The 19738-nt window shown below is 47.2% G+C and overlaps 2 long non-coding RNA genes across 2 annotated transcripts; one reads left to right on the top strand and one right to left on the bottom strand.

Annotated features, from left to right (window-relative positions):
- Nucleotides 1-1320: 1320 nt before the first annotated feature.
- Nucleotides 1321-8577, bottom strand: LOC111559815. The gene is made up of 2 exons (XR_002741125.2): nucleotides 7980-8577; nucleotides 1321-2057 (listed from the first exon to the last, which is right to left on the bottom strand). It is a non-coding gene; the product is annotated as an uncharacterized LOC111559815 (long non-coding RNA).
- Nucleotides 8578-12704: 4127 nt separating this feature from the next.
- Nucleotides 12705-13587, top strand: LOC123383347. The gene is made up of 2 exons (XR_006593062.1): nucleotides 12705-12736; nucleotides 12876-13587. It is a non-coding gene; the product is annotated as an uncharacterized LOC123383347 (long non-coding RNA).
- The last annotated feature ends 6151 nt before the right edge of the window (nucleotides 13588-19738 follow it).

Here is a 19738-nt window from a genome sequence, read left to right as displayed (position 1 = left end):
AGCAGACAGTACCAAAGGGAGTAACTTCCCGGAGCCCAGAGAAATCCTGCCGCTGTCCGCCTATCCACCGACCCCTGAAGCAGGACAGAGGTGAACGGACCCCTCTCCTGCCTGGTGGGGAGTCCCCTGCCTTCTGGCTTCTCGTCATTCCCAAAGCTGGGATTTCTGTCCTCTCCAGCCACCAGCTCCCAAGATCCCTCACTCAGAGGCCAATTCCTTAGGTTGCTGGTGGCAATGAGAACTCCCAGAGCCTAACTGAAGTTTTTGGAGATAACGTCTACTGCTTTCTAGCATCTGCCTGTCACTCTTCCCACAGAGCCAAGTGAAGGTAGGCTGCTCATTTGCTTTTCACAAGCCATGCCAGTGGTTTCTCTGTCGTTTATTCAAATCGTTCCAGGCGACTGCAGACTCAGACTCAGGGAGAGTCCAACTGAACATCTTTCCAGATATTACCGTTTGACAGAACACTTGGCAATTGCCAGGGGCACCTGTTCTTTATAAAGTTGGGTACCACCTTTATCCCCTTTTATTTAAAAAATTTTTTTAAATGCTTTTTTTTTTGAGAGAGAGAGAAAGAGAGAGAGAGGAGAGAGCACAAGTGGGGGAGAGGCAGAGAGAGAGAGAGGCGGGGGACACAGAATCTGAAGCAGGCTCCAGGCTCTGAGCTGTCAGCACAGAGCCCCACGCGGGACTCGAACTCATGAGCTGTGCGATCATGACCTGAGCCAAAGTCGGACACTTGACCAACTGAGCCACCCAGGTGTCCCCTTGATCCCCTTTTAGAATCCAGGCACTGGGGGCTTTGTTTTAACCATCATCAGGGTCTTACTCATTACTGGGTTCCAAACATCACATCCTGATTAGTGGTAGGTAATCGTTCTTGATTCTTACTCTCATTTGGATTTCTACCTTCTCATCCTTAGAGTAACTGGCCTGACAGCTGAAACTCCGAGAACATTTTTTTTTTCCTAAAGGGCACGAGGGGTGCAAAAATATTTTGCAAATCTTGCCTCTTCATGAACAATCAGCCTTTTCTCTCCTGGAAGTGATGTTTCCCTCGTATACCTTCTCTAGTTGAAGAACGGAAGGACACCCTCCTTCCTTATGTATGCCAGCCACGCAAATTGTACCCCAGAGGAAGAGAGACCAGAGAAAGGTCTCCGTGCTCAAGAATATAGGAAGGACACAGAGATCAGTACATCGTTGCCTTGGCTCTTCTGTACAGAGCCCTTGACCACCAGAAAGAAGTCATTGCTGAAGAATTAGCTAAAAATGGGGGAGGGGGGGAAGGAAAAAGAAGGAAAGAAATCAAACACCACGTGAGAGTCTCACCACGGCATGTATTTGGTTGTACAGCAGATCTAACTGTACTGTATACGGTGGCCAATCTGGAAGATTCTTCTTCTTGTGGTGTTAGCTCCCGCCTGGGAAACTTCAAACCTCTTAATAAACTAGAAGGTAAAGAGGTATGTTCTAAGCTCCTTCACCTTCTTTCTAGCAGGGCGGTCAGCTTGCTTTTAGGATACTCCTAAGTTGTGTGTGCCTCTGCAAGGGGCCAACAACATGTATTCCTGGTAGATTGCGGGGACAGGGCGTCAGTCAGATACGCCATTGTGGGGGTCATCGGCCCAGAGCCCCTCGAACAGGACCTACAAATGTCAATATCAAGAGCACTAGTCCTCTCTAGACATACACATGGGATGCCAAGCTTGGCCATAGTCCCAGCCTACCAGCCCTCTGCCGCCACGCTGGATGGACCGAGCCCCTTCTAAGATACAGATGACATCACGGTTGCCAAGGAAAATCCCGAGCTGCCCCACTGCTGGGTGGCCGTTGGTAGTGAGACTTCCTCACAGTTCTTCCTGGATCTCTGGACAATCTCCCTGGAAACTGCTAGGAGAAGCCTCTTTTTGCTGCACCTGTTTGCCTCAGGGCTTCTGGTTCTCTCTAATGATTTTCGGTGAGGGTGGGGGAGTAGACTTCGTGCTATCCGCATTATCAGCACAACTGATTTAAGTGCATCCGGGACTGAGAGAAATTTTCAAAGATTTCCTTCCCTGGCAAAGCAGAGAAAACAAAATATTGTTGTTTAGGAATCAAATATTTGTACTCAAAAAAATTTTTTTTTACATTTATTTATTTTTGAGAAACAGAGTGAGACAAAGCGTGAGCGGGGGAGGGGCAGAGAGAGAAGGGGACACAGAATCTGAAGCAGGCTCCAGGCTCTGAGCAAGCAGTCAGCACAGAGCCTGATGTGGGGCTCGAACCCACGAACTGTGAGATCATGACCTGAGCCCAAGTCGCACGCTCAACCGACTGAGACACCCGGGCGCCCCAAATATTTGTACTTTAAAGCAAAGCTTTGCTGTAAGGAAAGGACAATGTAAACATGTATTCTCACTTTTGATCCAGAGTCAAGGAGATCTTTATTTATTTTTATTTTTTCATTTATAATTTACTTAGGGTGAGTGAGCACACAAGCTCAGGAGGGTCAGAGAGAGAGAGAGGGAGAGAGGGAGAGAGGGAGGGAGAGACAGAATCCCAAGCAGGCTCTGCACCTGCACTTCAGCATGAAGTCCCAGGTGGGGCTCGAACTCACAAACTGTGAGATCATGACCTGAGCCAAAACCAAGAGTCAGATGCCCAACCGACTGAGCCACCCAGGCACCCCAAGGAGATCTTTAGATGTAAGGATCATATCCTTATATTTTGTGCTACCCCTGGATATAAGGTCTGTTGAGACGAAACCAGAGCTCTGTTAAATTGAGGACAGGTCCATTGGTGGGTGTAAGCATGGGCCCGAGGGTGGTCTTCTCAAGGAAGGCATAAATGAAAGCCCAGCTGCTCCTTTTGTCTGTATGCATACACTTCACCTAGGTGAGGAGTGAGCCACAGGGTAGAATAAAGAATCCTTGGACTATTATCTCAAAATGTGAACAATTTTTAGAACCTGTTCTAGGGGATGATGAACTCATCAAGGTGAGAAACTCGCCTGCTTTGAGAGAGCTGGGCTGTGACTGGGTGCTGTGTTCCAGTGATTTATAGTCCCTTTTAATGCAGTTGGGATTGGGAGCGAAGGTCAGAGTGGGTCTTTGAGCAGGCGTATGAGAGTGGATTTTAGATATAAATTATGCAGCACTTGAAGTTCAACACAGATACAAATCGAGCAGCTCCTTCGTGGCGTTTGGGGAGTTATGACTGATGTGTGGTCTGCTTATGAATGGGAGTAGGTCACCCTTCACTTATGAGAGTATTTTTCACATTAGGATACCCATAATTAATTAGGGGTTCGTGTGGTGAGGTCATGAATGGAAATGCTTGGTGTTTTGACCCCCTAAATCTGTGTTCTTGCCCACAAGGCCTCAAGGATAGATTTCTTCCATAGTTCACAGAGGAGTGATGCGATCTTGCCTCTCAGCACAGCAGGAAACACTTTCATGGGGCCATTAAATTGGAGCTTGTCCACGCTGCGGCAAGGAAGCTGATTTTTCGCGAGACAAATCGTGTAGTATATTTTATTTCGATCCAGGATCTAACTTGGAGCCTCCTTGGTGACGAATTTTTTTTTTTTTTCCCTAAATATTTTGGATAGAATTGGTTTACTTTTCCATTCGAGGGTGAAAAGGAGTTCTAAACAACTCAGACTTTCGCCGGTCCAGCTAGTCAAATAAAGGAAGACTTGATGTGGTACGGCAGCCAGAAGGAATTTACTTCCCGGTGTAGCTAATCCGTGTCCACCTTCTGACGGTGGCATGCATGCCTGAAGCTTTGCTTTGAGTCGTTGCTGAAATAGTCAAGGAAGCCCCAGGAGCCTTATTTTTGCATGAGGTATTTGACGGTAAACATGTATACTCTGAGTGCTGGGCTCCTGAGAAAAGCAAGGCTTTATTTTGAAGTCCCAACGGCCGGCTCTCTGCCTCTCATTAAGAAGAAACCACCACGGGGGCGCCTGGGTGGCGCAGTCGGTTAAGCGTCCGACTTCAGCCAGGTCACGATCTCGCGGTCCGGGAGTTCGAGCCCCGCGTCAGGCTCTGGGCTGATGGCTCGGAGCCTGGAACCTGTTTCCAACTCTGTGTCTCCCTCTCTCTCTGCCCCTCCCCCGTTCATGCTCTGTCTCTCTCTGTCCCAAAAATAAATAAAAACGTTGAAAAAAAAAAAAAAAAGAAGAAACCACCACGATCAACACTTGCTTTCTGCTCGAAGCCTGTAGGGTCCAGTGCTGTCACATCTTAGAGGATTTTTATTTCTAGGTCTCTGAGCAGAAGTGCCTACCAGTTCTGTTCATCTGTTCCTGAAATGTGAGCTTTTGTAATGAAGTGTCCTAGAGTGGACTTCAGTACAGAAGGGCACCATTATTTAGTAACACGGACTTTTGTGATGTTTGGAGCCTCCTGGGAAGGTCTGTAGGTTCACTGTGACCTAAAGCTTTTAAATAATTTATTTAAGTTTATTTATTTAGAGAGACACAGAGAGTGTGAGCAGGGGCAGAGACAGAGAGAGAGAGAGACAGAGAGAGAGAATGAATGAGAATCCCAAGCAGGCTCCACACTGGCAGCGCAGAGCCTGATGGGAGGCTCGAACTCATGAACTGTGAGATCCTGACCTGAGCTGAAACCAGGAGTCCGATGCTTAATCGACCGAACCACCCAGGTGCCCCTGAAGCTTTAAAATCAAAATCTTATCTTCCATGGGTTGTCCGTTTTGTCTTTCAGGAAATGCTGCAGGACTTTTTCCCTCCACATCAGAGGATTTCCTCCTTTTCTTCTCTATAGCCCACCCCTTAACCCTGCCTCTTTCCTTGTCCCCTTGTTCTTCTTCATGGCTTCACAATTCTTGTGAGCACTTCGTCCTCTCTCTTCGGCACAGTAGGAATGGGCCACCTCATTCCACGTATTCCGTTCTCGACTTTGCCGAACTGCTCAATGAACACCAGTCACTGTTGCCCTCTAAATTTCTTGTTCGAGCCACAATCAGGTTTTCTGTTACTTTTAGCCGAAGGTAAAAGTTCCTGACTTAATCAGAAGGAAGGTACTTAATAATGATGAAGACCAGTTGTCAAAAGCCACCAGCAAATATTATTATGAATAATACAATGCAAAACAACTTATATTAAAGTCAAGCAAGAACTGCACAGAGATGGCTCCTCCTGCCATTATTCAACAATTTTTTCTTCAAGGCTCTAGGGAATGCGATAAGGACAATAAAAAACAAAACAAAACAGGGGCGCCTGGGTGGCGCAGTCGGTTAAGCGTCCGACTTCAGCCAGGTCACGATCTCGCGGTCCGTGAGTTCAAGCCCTGCGTCAGGCTCTGGGCTGATGGCTCGGAGCCTGGAGCCTGTTTCCGATTCTGTGTCTCCCTCTCTCTCTGCCCCTCCCCCATTCATGCTCTGTCTCTCTCTGTCCCCAAAATAAATAAACGTTGAAAAAAAAAATTAAAAAAAACAAAAACAAAAAAACAAAACAAAACAAACAAAAAAACCCAGGGGCGCCTGGGTGGCTCAGTTGAGCCTCTGACTTCAGCTCAGGTCATGATCTCACAGTTTGTGAGTCTGAGCCCCACATCGGGCTGTGCTCTCAGTACAGAGTCCGCATTGGGTCCTCTGTCCCTGTCTCTCTCTGCCCCTCCCACACTGGTGCTCTCTATCTCAAAAATAAACATAAAAAAAAATACCATGAGACAAAAACATTAAAACCAATACAACAAATGAAGTCCTGAAAGTTCAACCGTGCAGAGTTGTATTTTTGTATTTTGTATGGTGTGCACCGTGGAGTTGGGTTTTTGTGAGTTTAATAAGATCAGGTGTACAGCCAGCTGGGATTTGGGGGGTTAAGCCGTGCTTTCTAAATTAATTATTTCCTGGTTGTAGTTTGGTGCTATTTGATAGAACTTAGGTGTTTCAGCTTACATATCTGTATAGCTGTAGGCTGGACTTCCCAGGATATTGGCAATTATCCAGAAATTTCTCAGATGTTTGGTTCCTGTTTCATCGGGTAAATTGGTCCGAGAGAATAATGGAGATCTGGGTATGCACCACTCACTCACCTTCCCTCCGTATCCTCCCTCATTCCCGGTAAAAAGTTCTCTTCTTTCCATTTGAGCTCACCTGTTGATTGTCTTATAGCAGACTTTGCACTATTACAGACTGGATTATTGTTGATTTTGTAATCAATAGAAACAATAAGAAAAAAGAGACGAAACTTTTTTTTTTTGCATGTGATGTGACTATTTTCTCTGAACATCTACTAGAAGACAGAATTTGTCAAAGTGTTTGGATACCAACCAAACGTACAAAATAATAACTCTTCTCCGTTTTAGCAATACCCACGTAAAGCCTGAAAATGTCATTAACAGTAGTTACAAAATTTATAACATGCCGACGAAGAAACATAAGATATAAAATGTAAGAAAAAATTTTACGTGAACAAATGAAAAATCATACTATATTCTTGGAAGGGAAGGCATGATTGTTCTAAAAATGTCAATTCCCCCAAATTAATAGAAATATAATGCAATTGCAGTTAGAAACCCAGCAGTGTTGTGTTAATGTGTTTGTTTAGCTTTTAATTGGATAATGTGATCTTAAGGTTTATGTGGAAGAATAATTGTATCTGAACTTGCGAAAAAATATGAAAACAATAGTAAGATGGTTTTTCCTTGATCAGATTTCAGAACACATTCTAAAGCCTCAAAACTGACCTGATATAAGTAAGCGTGATGAGGGGCGCCTGGGTGGCGCAGTCAGTTAAGCGTCCGACTTCAGCCAGGTCACGATCTCGCGGTCCGGGAGTTCGAGCCCCGCGTCAGGCTCTGGGCTGATGGCTCGGAGCCTGGAGCCTGTTTCCGATTCTGTGTCTCCCTCTCTCTCTGCCCCTCCCCCGTTCATGCTCTGTCTCTCTCTGTCCCAAAAATAAATAAACGTTGAAAAAAAAAATTAAAAAAAAAAGTAAGCGTGATGACAAAGAGAAAGTGGCAGAGAGTAGAGAATCCAGAAATGGATTCTACCTAGTGGGAAGAGCTTGGTTTATTTAACCAAAGATACTGGCCCAAGGAGTTCTCCATCTAGAAGAAAATCAGGTTGGTTCCCTATCTCCTATTATAGAATAAAATTATGAAAGGATCAACAAGTTAACGTAAAAAGAGGACAGTAAAAATTACAAAAGAAATCTGGGAAAATGCAAATACAATCCAGGATTTGGAGAAACGGCGGTAATGAAGACTGAGAACCCAGTATCCATAAAAGAAAAGAGGCAAGTTTGACTGTGTAATATAGAGAACATAGAGGGTAAAATTGCCTTTGATAGACAATGTATTAAAATCTGTATATACGATGACCTCTTACAAGTTTGACAAAAACGTAAAACAAGAGAAGAAATTCGAAAGAAAAATGCCTGAAATGATAGGAGTAGACGCTGTGGATGTGCAGACTTGTATCTGCCTTGGAGGGCGACCTCTTGGAATGCGGCCACCATATGAAGAAATCCGGACACGTGTTCCCACGCCGACAGCCAGGACCAGCTGCCAACGTGTGAACCCGGCCCTTGGGACTAGTTAGCTAAATGGCCGGTCGCACGCGTGACCCTAGCTGAGACCCGCAGAAGAACTATCGGGCTGAGCCCTGCCCAGACTGCTAATCTACAGAACCATGAGGAAATGAATGGTTGCTGTTTTAAGGCAGGGGTTGGCGAAAGGTTTTTTTTTTTTTTAATTTAAAAAAAAAGTTTGTTTTTGAGAGACCGGGAGCGCGAGGGAGTGGGGGACAGGCAGAGAGCGAGGGAGAGAGAATACGAGGCAGGCTCCAGGGTCGGAGCTGTCAGCGCAGAGCCCGACGCGGGGCTCGAACTCGCGTACAGTGAGATCATAACCAGAGCCGGAGTCAGACACCACCAGCTGAGCCACCCGGGTGCCCCCAAGGCAGGGGTTTGCAAAAGTGTTTTAAAGGGTCAGACAGCCTGTAAGATCTCTATCACGATGACTTACTTTTGGGTTGCGGACAGGAGCAGCCGTTGACCGTAGAGGAAACGAATGGGTGTGGCTGTGCTGGAATAAAACTTTTTGTTTTTGCAAAGACAGGCGGCTGGCTGGCTGGCTGTCGTTTGGTAACCCCCACTGAATCGGTCGGTTGGGCCGCAATCACGAAGTGATACCGAGGGATGTCGGTGACGTTGTCAAGCGAACAAGGCAAGTTGCAGAACAACGTGTAGAGTGTGGTTTTCGAAATGTTGGCCACAAACGTCTAAACCAAGCCCAGAAAACCTTCGGTATCCGTGCACGTCTGCCTGCGTACACGTGCGTGAGTGCAGGGATGCCTGGGAGTAGTGGATTATTAGGCGGAGGCCCGTTGGAGGCGGGGTGTGCTGAGATGAATATTGGTTCCGTGCGGTTTCATGTTGTTTCCGGTTCCGCAACGAGCCAACGACTTCTGACCTTTGAACGCCATCGAAGAAGGAAACAATGAAAAAGAGTTAAATGCCTCGAGATTTCTGTCGCGCTCAAAGACCGCGTGCAGCCACTGGCTCCATCCACCGTCGTCACTAGAGGGCGCTGGGCATTTGCCAGGTGGCAGAAGGGAGCCCGGTGGTGGGGGTGGAAGGAAGACCGCATGCTGGAAAGGGGGGGGGGGGATGATTTTCTGTTTGAACTGTTGCTCCAGGCTTGGATTTTCTGAAGGCGGACGGAAGCCTGAAAGTCATTGGTCGTTGCCGAGTGGACCAAATACCCAAGGATTTATAGAGGCCATCAACGGAGGCTCCTCTGACTCTTTGGGTGGAGGCTCTGCTGTTGGCCCATGGTCAAATATCCTAGGGGCCTTACCACAGAGCACCCCGCTGCCACAGCTGGGCCTTCTGGTGCGTTCTTGTAACCGTCATCTGGGTATCCGTGAGCGGAGGGGAGCCTCTGCTACAATTCGCGAGAACCCATCCTCCCGGGGATGTGAAATTTCTCCCGTTCTCTGCAGAAGACCTCTCTTGATTGATCAATTGCTGTGAGAAGGGAATCATTCACAAGAAGGATCACTGAGTAGCTTAATTAAAAAAAAAAAAGTGCTTAATAGCCAATGCTGCCAATTCCCGGCCCCGTCAGTGAGTCCACGATGGTGAACGTGGGACCAGCCCAAGCGTCATGTTCCGGCGAATCCTCTGGCCCGTTGACACTTAGCCGGCCCCTCACAAAAAGGCTGATGGAGCCAACTTGAAAGAAATTGTTTTTGGGCCCAGACGACTGAGGGTTTGAACATAAATGAAAAGTACAACCCATATGAATGGGTGGAGGAGTGTTTTCTTGTGTGGGGGAGGTAAGAGAAACTTTTTGACCAATTTTCATAGTATCTCACCTAAATATAGATGATACATAGGCATGTACATGTGTATATACTACACAGGCACATATATATATATATATACACACACACGTATATGCCTACGTATCATATATACATGTATCTTATAACGCACACACAGCTTAGACTTGTCAGGCACAGTGTTTTAGCTTTTTCAAAGCAGTCTGATATCTGTTACCTCATTCGGATCAGCATACAGAGTTCCCGATGACTACCTAAGTCAAACTTTGGATTACTTTACGTTGGTACACGGAAATGATCTCATCAGTCGGGGATGGCATGTTGGGGCGGCAATAAATTTTGAAGAAGATAATTTCGCTTCTGATTCCTGACTCCTCGGTTTCTCAGCAGCCTGGAAGGAAGAGACGGAAGGGGACGGGGGCGCCAGGACTACAGAGGGTGCCAGAAAGGCGTGAGTCTTGTAAAGGCCTGAGCGGCAGCCGCGGCGGGAGGGAGGGAGGACGCCGGCCGCCCTCCGGCCCTCTGTGCACTGAGCCCAAGACAAGAAGCAGGAATGAAATACTTGGAGGGAGTGGGAATTCTCAAGTGCAGTCACATTTTAAGGGCGTGGACGAGTACTCCCCCGGAGGACTTACGTATTTTTAGTGTTTTGTTTTTAAAGAAAAGGAAAAGAATACCACCACAACCGGAAAGGATTTGACACAACAGAATCAAGTTTCGAGGATGGGTTTGGAAGAAGTCATCCCACCATATGGCAGGAGTTTGAAGCCCCTTTCCATGGCTTCTTTCACTGTGGGTTTACGTGGCCTCCATGAAAACAGGGCGCAGTTTACCTGATGTCAACCAAGCACCAGAATTCCGCTTCTGTGCACGGTGGCCTTGGTGTGGCGTCTCAGCTGAGCCGCGTCGTGGCTCTAAGGCAGGCTTATGGGGTTCCTTGGTAATCCAGGAGGAACTTCAGTTCCAGAAATTTGGACCTGGAGGGACTCTAGGACTTACCTTGTCCCACCCGCGTTAGGGGGCAGCCTCCTTCTCAGAGCTTCGCTAGGACAAGTGACAAAAACAGCGAGGTCAGGAGAAACGTAGCCTGGGTGTGGGAGCACGTGTCTAATTGTGCAGTACAGGGGGTAGCGGCAAGGGAGGGAGAAAGGTGCCCACCGGGACAGGGGGACGGGCTTTCAAGGGTACTTGGCCTGAGCTTTGGCCTTCATTCCCCTTCGCCAGCTTTCGACGTGGGACGGCCTGAGAGAGGGCAGGAAGGAGGTTGTGATGAGCCCATAAAACCTTCTGCTGTGTGGGTCTCCTATAGAACGTCAGGGTAGCTGTCTGCCTCCCTAGATTGCTGGTTCCAGGGAGCCGGCGACGGGAGGGGAGGCCTTGATTCCCACATGCGATCTCAGTGTAGAAGTTAAAGGCATGGAGTGCGGAGTCAGACTCTTACTACCTGCCTGACCCTGGGCAAGTCACTTACGCTGTTTCTGAGTCTTCGCCCGTTAACAGGAAGCTAGTGATATGCTCCTACGATTAGTGTGGTGATTCAGTTCTATCTTTGGATGAAATAGAATATTAGAGGCCTGTCACAATCTAAGTATTTTTTTTTTTTAAGTTTTTATTCATTTATTTTGAGAGAGACAGACAGTGTGAGCGGGGGAGGGACGGAGAGAGAGAGGGAGAGCGAGAATCCCAAGCAGGCTCCGTGCTGTCAGCACAGAGCCCGACGCGGGGCTTGAACTCATGAACCCCGAGACCATGACCTGAGCCAAAACCGAGAATCGGAAACGTAACTGACTGAGCCACCCGGGTACCCCATAACCCAAGTATTTAATAAGTCACTGGGTTATTTAATAATAACCCAAGTATTTAATAAGCAATACGTGTATTGCTTCCCACCACACATCTATTGGGTTCCTTTTGGGCATCTGGAGTCAGATGGGGGCTAAGAGCCGCCTCCTAAGAGTTCATGACCACTGGTTTCAGTTTTTCTTGAAGTGTCTGGGAGAGCATTCATTGGAGGCGTGCTCCCAATTTGAGTAATTGGCTGCTTTGAAATAAGCTTGATTATCTGGGAAAAGGAGGTGACAGTCCCTGAGGACAGGCCAGGGGACGGAGGCGACAAAGAGCAGTGTCTTGTTAGCGCACTAGAGGGGCCTTCAATCACCGAGCCGGTTCCCTTTGTTAGTGAGACTTGGGCTTTCCACACGAGGTGCCGCTCGTCCATTGCATTTATTCCGCCATTATCCAGCCGTAGAGCCCCGATGACAGTCCTTCATTAGTCCCCAGAGAAGGCTCTTCTTTGGCCCTGACCGCATCGCAGAGAACAGAAACTGGGCTGCTGATTGGGGAGGGCCGACGACGCATCATCACTCAGCTTGTGTTTGCACGGGGGGGGGGGGGGGGGGGGGGGGGGGGGGGGGGGGGGGGAGTGACAAGTCTGCAGTTCGTGTTCTTACAGAGATGATGAGCTGTCTCAAACCAGCAATTTGGCTAAAAAGGAGTCTGCACGACTCCAAGCAAATTTGTCACTTTGTGTTCCCCTCCTCTTTCCTGAGTGTTAATGCAAGTTTGCAGTTGAATTTCAGATATTCTGAAATCGCATTTCCTGGCATTCATTGATGCTACGCTGAAAGCAGAATGCTAAGTACAGTACATTTTTTCTTTTGCACCCAAATGAATCTTGGAACTACATACGTATGCATATATATATATATTTTTTTTTTTTCAATTCTTTTTGCTTTGGCGCTATCGTCTCCTGACCCAGACACCATCTCATTTCATTCAGTTCTAAACGTTTTTGTTTAGCTGTTGCTGCTGCACATCATCATTACTATGAGTTGTACCCAGATTTTTAACATAGCAGGCAATTGTACTTTTTCCAGAACCAAGTAAATGATGCGTGATTTTAGGATTCGTCCTGGCATTTTTTCTTTTCTTTCCCTTTTTTTTTTTTTTTTTTTTTTAGGGTCGGAAAAGGCTTGGAAGAAAATATCCAAAAACAGAGGGTCTGGAGAAACAAAACATCAGAAGATCTATTTAAAAATACTGTCTGAAAACTCCTTTGGCTGCACGGTTCAGATTAGGGGAGGGATCGGAGCTGTCCCGAGGAGGAATTTGCCCGTGGGATTCTGACGGAGCTGAAAATGCTGGAGAGTGGTAGCAGATAAGAGAAAGGAAGGCGGGGCGCCTGGGTGGCGCAGTCGGTTAAGCGTCCGACTTCAGCCAGGTCACGATCTCGCGGTCCGTGAGTTCGAGCCCCGCGTCGGGCTCTGGGCTGATGGCTCAGAGCCTGGAGCCTGCTTCCGATTCTGTGTCTCCCTCTCTCTCTGCCCCTCCCCCGTTCACGCTCTGTCTCTCTCTGTCCCAAAAATAAATAATAAAATGTTGAAAAAAAAATTTAAAAATAAAAAGAGAAAGGAAGGCAGTCACAATCAGGAGGCAGGTGAGAAAGTTGTGCACTTGAGTCCTGGTGTCTCCTTGAGATAGATAATACAGGCTTCTAGTAGAGGTAGTCTTAAAAGGGTCATAAAAAGCCTTGACAGCTTGATGGATATGGCCATCATCTATTTTTTTCCTTTCAGTGTAAAGAATGGGATCCTATCAAAGCACTTCCTAACCAGGAAAAGGATTGTGTGTAGACTAACTGAACGCACCCAGGCCCCGTGCCACCTGCTGCCGGCTGTCCTCACAACGCGCCTGTTTACGCTGATGTACTGTTGGGTGTTTCGAGCCTCCTTTGACCGGCAGCGGTGGTGATGTGTTGTTCTCGGCCTTCCTGGAACCTTTCTGCGTTTTGAGATCTCTTTTATATCGGTGACCGGAGCCGGTGGCAAGTACGCCCCCTAGCAGAAGGAAAACGCGGTCTGTGCGCCCGCCTACGCACAGCCCCGGTGGAAGAAGAGGCGGGTGCCCGAGCCACGACTGTTCCTCGAAGAGCCCACAGCAGTTCCTCGCTGCTGTCAGTAATGGTAATTATAGTCATAGAGCACTGTCCCCTGAGGAGCTCAAAGCACTCTGTAGACGCTGTGGCATTGATCCTCGTAACACGAGTGTAACAGGGAGAAGGAGCACGCGTTGTTACCGTTTTATAGATGGGGAAACTTAACCGAGACGGGCGGAAATGACTTTCTGTTCACGTGGCGCAGGTCATGCCGTAGAGGTTTCATGAATTCTGATGTGTGTGCTAATCACCCCCGCTAAATCACCGCCGCGGACCAGCCTTTCTTAATAAGGATGTCAACTCAGGCGTATCGCCAAGACGTTGTTCCATAATGAAAAGTCATTCAAAGACCATTTAGTTCTTCTTTTATTTGTATTCTCACCAAAAAAGCTACGGGAGAGCTTATCGCAGGAGTTACCTTCGAGTCAGGATAAAAGAACAAAGGCCCGATATCACGTCATGAACAGGGAGGAAGGGTGGGGCAGGGGTAAGATAATGTGCTGGAAAATGTGTGCCAAAGCCAGTTACTGCAACGGATTTAGCTTTGAGATTCCTGGCAGTCAAGGCTAAAAGGAAAACTAGATGACCTATCAAGGTCTGCATCCATTAAAATAAAATATGCTGTGAGGCAAGAGGAGTTTAGGTGTGTGGGCTCAAGTAGACCAATTAGCCTAGGAATAAAGGATAAATTTTGCATCTTCTGAAAAGGCATCCTATGACCAGGTCACGGAGAGGCTGGCTGCTTGTCCTAAAACACCACATACACACACACACACACACACACACACACACACACACCCCACCCCTTTATTTTCATATTCCAGTACGTAAAAGTTGAAGGTGATGTGTGGTTAAAATTAGCATTGAGAGCAGACCTAAAAGGCACAATGGGAATAGAAAGCTATAAGTAGCTGCTTGGTGACTGACAGGTGGAAGACAGTGGAGGGGACATTTTTGCCAGAAATCAGCCTCGGTCTTTCTGCAATATATGATGGACTGGAGATTCTCCTTATATCAGCTCTTTCTGTCTCTTTCTCCTTGATTTACAGTATTGCTTGGATGTTCATAATCTTCAACTGTGAATGACCCCTGGGGACAGTTATCTTAACATTTACCTCAGGGGCCAGCTCGGATCTCCAAACAAATACCAAGTTCCAGAAAGAGTTCTTTGCTCACCGTGGCTGCAAAATAATCCGGTCTCCAAGCTCCCTGCAAACTGGGGGCTCTTTAAACGGTGTTTGAAAAAGAGGCATCGGGGCAGTTTTTCCTTGCTTATGCTTTTTACTCTACACTGAGAATAACCTCAAGGGTTTTGCTTTTAGAGGCTTAGCTTTTCCAGTTCTGGAAAATGCATGAGGATGTCACCAGTTGTCCTAAACGTAAGCACTGCCCGAGACAAAATGTTGGCATGCTAAAAGTGTTGAAGGATCGAGAACATTCTCAACACCCTCTTCATGAGCGATGCCCACTTTAGCTAAATCCTGCCCAACTATATTTTCCTCGATGGTGTGCGTGTGTGTGTGTGCGTGTGTGTGTGCGTGTGTGTGTGTGTGTGTGTGTAGGAAATTCTGACATCTAGATATGAGGCAGAAAAGATTAGATGTTGCTTAGATAAACGGTGCCTCACAAACCACTTGCCGCCTTTTTAAACAGGGATAAAATACAACTTGATTTCGGTATTATTGATATTATTTCTGGCTCTTGAAGACCTATGAAATGAAAACTAAGCTTTAAAAGCTTTGCAGTTAATTGCTGCTGAGTTAAGTGGTTTTTTTTTTTTTTTTAAACACCTTCATGCTGACACATAATTTAGAAAATCAATCAGGGAGATGAGGATTAAAAATATGAGTCTAAAGTACTCCTGGCTAATTACAAAATGCTGTAATAAACTCTGAATGGCCCAGAGCACCACTGAGGGCCTGAGGCTCTTGCTGGGGATTGCTGGACAGAGGGATGTCATACAGCGAGGGTGAGAGCAGAGGAAGGGGGGGCGGGGGGGGGGGGGCGGTGGACAGAGGAAAGGCCTCCGTCTGTTCTGAAAAAGGTGTTCCTGGTTAGTGAAAATCAGTCCTGCATAACATTTCTTCAAACACCGAGACTGTCAAATTATGGAGAAAGGCAGTAGTTGTAGAAATTGAAGGTGATATTTATGCCTTTCATAAATGGACACTGTGCCAGTAAATAAGGCCCACTTTCAATTCAGCCCTTGGTAATCTTATAAAGGATATAAACGTCTTGGGTCCTCCTGCTCTGTCTGTACCCTTTTTGTCCTAAGTGGCTCCTTTTCCCATTTACCAGGCTCCCAGTTTTCTCCACTCAAGAGGACATGCCTGTTTATAAACCATCATACCTTTACTGTGCATTTAAGCTTCCATTTTCCCTCCTTAAGGGGGTGATAATGCTCCCAGGAGAACAAAATTTTTTTCTTGGCTGGTGAGAAAAAAATAATATTCTCTTTATGTATACAGCATGGGTAAACATACAGTGCATAAACAGATACACAGAATCTGTATATCTGCGGTGTTAAATTTTATTTTTTAAAAAATTTTTTAATGTTTATTTACTTTTGAGAGAGAGAGAGAGCAGGGGAGGGGGAGAGAGAGAGAGGGAGACACAGAATCCGAGGCGGGCTCCAGGCTCCGAGCTGTCAGCACAGAGTCCGACGCGGGGCCTGAACTCACAAACCTCGAGATCATGACCTGAGCCAAAGTCGGACCCTGACTGAACCACCCGGGCGCCCCAAGTGGTAGTAAAACTTCATAGGTGGGAGCAAGTAGGAAAAACATGTCAATGGATCCAGTGTAGTATTGGGTACAGTAGTGAAAATGAGGTTGGGAACCCTTCTGTAGATTGAAGGGCCCAAGCGAAAGTTAAGTGGCCGCTTCCCAGCAGGTCAATTCTTTGGCAAGGCTCTTTGCCAGTCCCTCTTCTGGGGGTAAAGAGGCTGAAGAAATGCACTGGGCACCAGTGCCTGGTCCCAGCCAACCGTGAGCTGGGGGTAGGGCAAAAATTTGAATTTAGAGTGAGGCGAGTCATTCCAGCTCGGGACATGAGAATTTTCAGAATTATGCAAGAGACAGTAGGCAAAAAAGAAGAAAAAGGAAGAGGAAGAGGAAGAGGAAGAAGGAAGGGCCACAGCAGTGGGAGAGCTGTGACGTCCTGTCATGTCCTGTGCGGAATATTTATCCCCGTTTCTCGGCTTTTCTTGGTTGAACACATCTGGCTGATAACGCTTGGCGCTCGACTGGAACACTGCCTTGGGAACTGAACCGTGGGGAGGTGAATGCTTGTCTCGTGCGGTGTCCCCCGCAGGAGTTCAATCCTGTCCTTCCCACTGCTGGGCCAAATCCAGCTCTGTGATCCTTCAGACAGCGCAAAGCTTTCTTTCCCTGCCTTTGGCAGTTTCTGACTACTTGGGTCTTTTATGTGTTCTTAGTCCTTTCTTTTGGCTGGATGAGCTTTTGGTGCCTGATCTTGTGTCTGACGTCAGCCAGGGACATACTGGCTGTCAGGGAGTTTTGCGAAGTCTCGCAGATGAATAACTAGCCAGCCATCAGGGCATCGGAGGAGCGCAGCGTCCTTATGAGGATTAAATTAGCACCAAACTGGGGTGCCTGGGTGGCTCAGTCGGTTAAGCGTCTGACTTCGCTCAGGTCATGATCTCACGGTCTGTGGGTTCGAGCCCCGCGTCGGGCTCTGTGCTGACAGCTCAGAGCCTGCAGCCTCCTTCAGATTCTGTGTCTCCCTCTCTCTGCCCCTCCCCTGTTCATGCTCTGTCTTTCTCTGTCTCAAAAATAAATAAACATTAAAAAAAAAATTAAAAAAAAATAAATTAGCACCAAACTTTGAGAAGGGAAGGAAGAGGCACACAGGAAATTACTAACCCATAACTCTAATTCCCTACCTGGTAAATTGCTGAAACGATCAATAGCACAGACCGTCTGGAAGCCCCCTGGGGGAGTAAAGGTGATAAATGTGTTGTGGTCCCATAATGGAGGGGATGGGGTCTGCAAATGGAGGCCCATCTCAAGGGGGACATTGGGGGGCTGCCATGGTAACCTCAGCAGTGTGCTCCGTGTGTCGCACAAGTGGGTCTGGAGTGTATCGGGCTAATTGGTTGAAGCAAACAAAACACTGTGGGGTTGTCCGAGGTTTTTCTGAGGTGGGTCACATGATCACAAATCTCCAGGTTTTGGGGCCACGTGAATTTTTTACTGATTACACCAGTGAGTTGGGAGAGTCCCTGCAGGGCCAATGAGTGTCAGACTTGATACAAACATGAGTCACATGCGTTTAAGGCCTTGTTCATATCTCCACTTGGGTCATTAATCCTTTAGCGTCCCAAGGTTAGGGTATGCTTTCAGTAATAGCGGGTATTAAGGGCTCAAGTTTGCGTGATTGATTACACTGAACTTGTTTTATACCAACTGACGAATCCATACCGGCTGGTGTGACACCTGGCAGTGGTCAGTCATACGAGGATAATGGCGGACAGATGGTCAGGCCCTATGGCCCATGCATTCATGTGGATCAAACGATTGGGAGAAAATATTTGTTTTTTCTTCTTAGAACCTCAAGTAGGATGCCCTTAGAGACAGGTCCATCGCAAACTGGCCAGCCTCAGATCTTACGTTGGATGCGTGGGCCTTTGAGGCATGGATAAGAGCCGGGGATCCCTTTGGGCACCCTGTCCCGAAGAGGAAACTGTAGAATTGTGCCACCGTCCCTGCATTCAGAGCCAGAAAACCTGGCTTCAGACTTCAGCGCTTGCTACCTACTCTTCGAAGGACCTTGAACAAGTCACCTGGGTCTCTTTGACCCGAGTTTCCCCTCTGTTAAGGGCAGATAATTCTACCACTACTTAAAAATGAGATTTTGCATTTATACATGGAAGATCTTGGCATATCATAGGCATCGAGTAGATGCTTAGCCTGATTTTTACATGTGCTTGGTCCTGGCTGGGGAGGACCTGATTCTCAGGGCAGTAGGTGACACTGAAGGACTCAGAGAGGAGGTCCACGTCTATTTTCTTGACTTAAACTGACTTAAGGAATCTCCCAGCTGAACGAGGCATCCTGTTTTGTTCCTTGTCTTTCTAACGGCTGTGCAGAGACGGTCACAAGTAGGATGTGTCATTTCTGCCCCCATCCATTTGAGTAGAACTCGGTCACACAGCCCCCGCCTGGCTCATGGGGGCTTCGGGATGCAGTCCCTGGATGGGCAGTCACTTCCCAGTTACATCTTCGCTCCACGCAGGGGCAGGAGGACACATCTTTGATGACCGGTAAGCTGTCACGGACACAAGTAGTAAAAGTAGAAGGTCCTAGAACACGGAGGCGACGGGGTGTGAGATCATAGGAATTAAGGGGACAGGAAAAATGTTGGTTAATCCACCAAAAACAGTTTTTTTGCCACATCAAGAAAACAGCTGTCTATCTCTAGCACCTGGCCTCTTAGCCACTCTCGTAAATGAATGCTTTTATTTTTTTTATTTAAAAAAAATTTTTTTTTCAACGTTTACTTATTTTTGGGACAGAGAGAGACAGAGCATGAACGGGGGAGGGGCAGAGAGAGAGGGAGACACAGAATCAGAAACAGGCTCCAGGCTCTGAGCCATCAGCCCAGAGCCCGACGCGGGGCTCGAACTCACGGACCGCGAGATCGTGACCTGGCTGAAGTCGGACGCTTAACCGACTGCGCCACCCAGGCGCCCCAAATGAATGCTTTTAAAGTCAACTCTCTGAGAGTATCTAAAAATACCATCTGACAGTCATTTGATTTCCCATTCACTGTAAGCATTTCCCTGCAACGTGGGACGTATCTACTGGGTAGAGTAGGATGTACCTGTAGAAAAGTGAAGTTTGACCCTGATGGGATTTCTAAGATAGGCTTATTTTTATTTGCACTTATTATGTTGGAAAATTGACGAGAGACGTTTAAGAGCCTGGGCTCAGGGTTACGTGGCAGGTTAATAGACTGTCAGGGAACAGGACCCAGGAGCCTAGCAATCCCAACCATGGCCCTCAGGACCCATTTATGACATGGATAAACCCAAGCTATGCCTTGGAACTCCAACTTCTGCAGTCAATGAAGTCTCTTTGTTACTCTGGCCACATTAGTGAATGAAGGTTGCCCTGCCCGCCAGCCGCGCGTCTTTTAATGGTGGGCGTGTTTACGGTAAAACTACCTCATGGAAAACAACTTGTCACTTAATTGTGCTGTGCAAGTGGAAATGATGAACAGTTTCCTCCATTTAGTTCTCTAGGAAAATGAGCGGCTGCTAGGCCCAGAGCCTGCAATATCACGCAAGTGTAAGGTCTGGATTGGGGTATACGCATGGCTTCTGCTTCCTTCCGGCCACATGTTCCTAACGTTCTGTATTCCTGGCCTTAATAGTTTTCTTCATGACCTCCCTTATTAAGAGTTGACTTAAAATGGAATTTTCCTTAATGATGGTAGGTGAAAGCAGTTTCACAGAATCAATTTCAATTTTAAGAGCACCTT

Source organism: Felis catus, chromosome A1 (assembly GCF_018350175.1).
Source record: "Felis catus isolate Fca126 chromosome A1, F.catus_Fca126_mat1.0, whole genome shotgun sequence".
In the NCBI taxonomy this organism is placed as follows: domain Eukaryota; kingdom Metazoa; phylum Chordata; class Mammalia; order Carnivora; family Felidae; genus Felis; species Felis catus.
The sequence above is the reverse complement of the archived record's forward strand: the minus strand, read 5'-3'. Positions and strand labels throughout refer to the sequence as shown.